This window comes from Ostrea edulis, chromosome 3 (assembly GCF_947568905.1).
Source record: "Ostrea edulis chromosome 3, xbOstEdul1.1, whole genome shotgun sequence".
Classification (NCBI taxonomy): domain Eukaryota; kingdom Metazoa; phylum Mollusca; class Bivalvia; order Ostreida; family Ostreidae; genus Ostrea; species Ostrea edulis.
The window spans coordinates 59,001,831-59,005,401 of record NC_079166.1 but is presented as its reverse complement, the minus strand read 5'-3'; the positions used below and the strand labels follow the sequence as shown (position 1 = coordinate 59,005,401).

Genomic DNA, 3,571 nt, shown 5'->3' with positions numbered 1-3,571 from the left:
TCAGTGATGCTCAAGCCGAAATATTGGAAATCCGAAATAACAATAAACTTGTAAGAACTAGAGAAAATAAAGAGTGCCAATGACTGGCGTCAAATTCCTCTAAGGATCAGAGCTATGGATGAAGGGGATCATATAGGCCCTACTTAATTTTGAAATAAATTTCAAAATTTTATCGCGGCAAGATCTGATTTTAAATGTACGCAAGAGGCCCAAGGGCCACATTACTCACCTGAGTCACCTTGGCTCATATTTAAAAAAAATTTCCTTATGTATTTGTATGCAAAACTTTGATCCCCCTTTGTGACCCCATTTATTACCATGGCAACCAACACTCAGGCACCTGCCATCCTGGAAGTAAAAAATCAACAAAAACGAGGAAAATGTAACCATTTTCAACCCCTCGTGATTAAAAAAAAAAACCCCAATAAAAATGAATAAATAAAAATTTCCCAGTATGATGAGTTTCGAGGACTTACGTACTTAGAGACTTTTATTCCGGTTCCGGACGGCCTGCCTAATTGAAGACCTACAGGTAATTGAAGACTTACGGAAGACTTACAAAAATATAGGCTATTTACATCAAAACTAATATGATTTTCTCATTAAGCATGTCCCAAATATCTAATATAAACAAAAAAGTTTGATAAAAATAAGTTTTAAAGTGTAATTTCAAAGCTGGGTAGGGGCAACTATTTTTCTCTCTGGACGACCTAGCGCAAGAACGATAACTCGTATAAATGTCATACTTGCAAATCAGCTGTTCAATTAATAATCATTTCTTATATATTTTCTTTGTTAAAAGATCGGGAAAATGTTTCAAAATTATATCTTAAAAAATAAAAGAAATGAATAACAACTGAACAGCTTCTTTGTAGATATATATTTACGTGAGTTATCGCTCTTGCACTAGGTCGTCTAATAGAAAAAAATGTTCCCCATACCGAGCTTTATAAATACACTTTAAAATTCATTTTAATCAAAATTGTTTGTGTTTATTTTATATTTGAGACATGCTTAATCAGAAAATCATATTAGTTTTGATGTATATAGTCCACATTTTTGTAGGTCTTCTGTAAGTCTTCCGTAGGTCTTCAATTACCCGTAGGTCTTCAATTAGGTATGCCCTGTTTCGGAGGCCTTCCGATGTGCAAGATTCCCGGGTAAATGTCAGAAGCATGGTACGTATTTTCATGGCATAATACCGTTATCTGCACCGCGGTGCAAATAATATTTGACGTTATGTTGCGTAACGTCAACAACGTAAAGGGTGTGAATTAAAGGCGATTTCATGTGTTTTAAGAGCCATTCTCTGTAACCACTTAAGCATTTATATAAGGGCACAGGGGCTAAATACCCGATAGACTTAAAATCTCAAATACCTTAAAACTGATCAAAACATTATTCTTGTGATATTGCACTTATAGAAGGAAATTGAACATTATTTCTTGGCTTTTTTAATTTTTTGTTTTTGTTTATTCTATTTCATTTAGATTATTATTATCCATTTTCCCCCTTCTTTAAAGTTTTAGACATTTCGGGTATTTGGTGTATTCATTAAAATGGCAGATCATGTCTGTAATGTTATAGTCCTTATAACATCAGCGGGTTACACTGTCTAAATAACAAGACAAAGACGAGGCGTGTTCGCATGTAAAACGTTTATCTAACGAACTCTCGCATCATAGTCAATCGTACATAGAATCAATACATAACGCAAACATTAAGTCGAACATAGATAATTCGAATAACATTACATCCCCCTCCTTTAGAATTTGAAAGTAATTATTTGAGACATACAAATCAATACATGTAGATGAATGTACAATACATATAACGCAGAACATACAAAAATTTGTCAATCATATGAATCGTTGGCCATGTCTATAGCACAATTTACATGGAGGGTTTTATCTTGGGGATGCTGACCCTGCCAGAGCGTGTAATGTAGGGATTGTTGTCAGTGTGTGTGCGAAGTGATTTGGGTGAATGAATGGCTGGTTTGCATGGAGATGCCTGTGTTGCTGGTTTGGATGATGTGTCATGAGTGTCAACACTAGGTTCTGTAAAGATAGGAAGTGCTGGGTCCCATGCTTCATTCGCCTCATTGGTTTTCAGCAAGTGGGCCCTATTTCTACGATATGTACCTCCGTTTGGAGTGCCTACAATATATGACCTATTATCTACTTTGGAAATAATGGTGGCACGGGTTTCCAAAGTTTGTCATTTTGCTGAAATAGCACACTGTCGCCTATCTCAACGGGCGGAAGGGGTCTAGTCTGTCTATCAAAATAAAACTTTTGCTGTGCATGGCTCTGACCAAGTTTGATCTTGACATTGTTGTGGTTGATGACCTTGGGTATAAGCTGATCAGTAAGAACAGGCAATACTGAGCGCAACTGTCGACCGAGTAATAGTTCTGATGGAGAATACCCAATATCAAGAGGGGTGGTGCGGTATTCAAGTATGCCAAGGTAGGGATCACGGCCATCAGTCTTGGACTTTTCAAATATGCGCTTTGCGATTTGAACAGTCTTCTTGGCTAACCCGTTAGACTGAGGGTGTCTGGGAGAAGAGGTAGCATGAACAAAGTCATATTCTGTTGCAAATGTAGCAAATTCTTGAGAAGAATATTGCGGGCCATTGTCTGATATGACTTTCTGGGGGATACCTAGTCGAGAAAACATGCTTTTCAGTTTCTGTATAACAGTTTTGCTCTTAGTATCACGAAGTTGGACAACCTCGAAGAAACGGCTATAGTAATCACTGACAATAAGGAAATTCTTGTCGTCCCACTCAAAAAGATCAGTTGCTACTACCTGCCAGGGGTAATCAGGTATGGCGTGAGGTTGAAGGGGTTCCTTACTGTTTGAGTATCTATGTTTCAAACATACATCACAGTTCGAAACCAGGGTAGTAATATCGGCTGAGATTCTGGGCCAAAACACAGATGATCGGGCTCTCTGTAGACATTTTTCTGTACCCATATGACCTGTGTGGATACACTCAAGTATTTTGGGTCTTAGGGAATGGGGTATAATGACCTTTACCCCTTTAAGTAGTATATCATTCATGACAGTAAGTTCATCCCTGTGATTCCAGTACTCTAAGATTGGAGGTGGGCAATCTTTACGGCACTCAGGCCAACCGTTTAGGATGGTGTGCTGAAGGAACTGAAATTGCTTGTCGACCTCTGTTTCCCTCCTAACTTCATGAAGCTTTCTGTCACTAATGGGCAGATTTGCAAGAACTGAGTGTATATGTGTATCTAGGTCTTTCGTGAGACCAGGGTATGTGTCACTAACAAAATTGCATGAGAGCGTGTCAGCAACAGGAATCTGTTTTCTCGGTACATATATTACATCAAGGTCATAATTCTGTAACTGGAGCAACATCCTCTGCAATCTAGGCGGAGCTGTTGACAGAGCTTTTCTAAAAATGGGAACTAATGGCTTATGATCAGTTTCAACCCTGACCTTACGACCATAAAGGTATTGATGAAACCTTTTGCATCCAAAGAAGATGGCGAACATCTCTTTTTCTATCTGAGCATACTGAACTTCGCTCGGAGTAA

General features: G+C 38.2%; 1 protein-coding gene across 1 annotated transcript in view; it reads left to right on the top strand.

Moving 5' to 3' along the window:
* Positions 1-1,138: 1,138 nt before the first annotated feature.
* LOC130053600 (uncharacterized) overlaps positions 1,139-3,571 on the top strand; it is an 84,259-nt gene continuing 81,826 nt past the window's right edge. The window contains exon 1 of the mRNA XM_056160957.1: positions 1,139-1,178. The gene's annotated coding sequence lies outside the window, so the exon portion shown is untranslated. The remainder of the gene's footprint in view (positions 1,179-3,571) is intronic.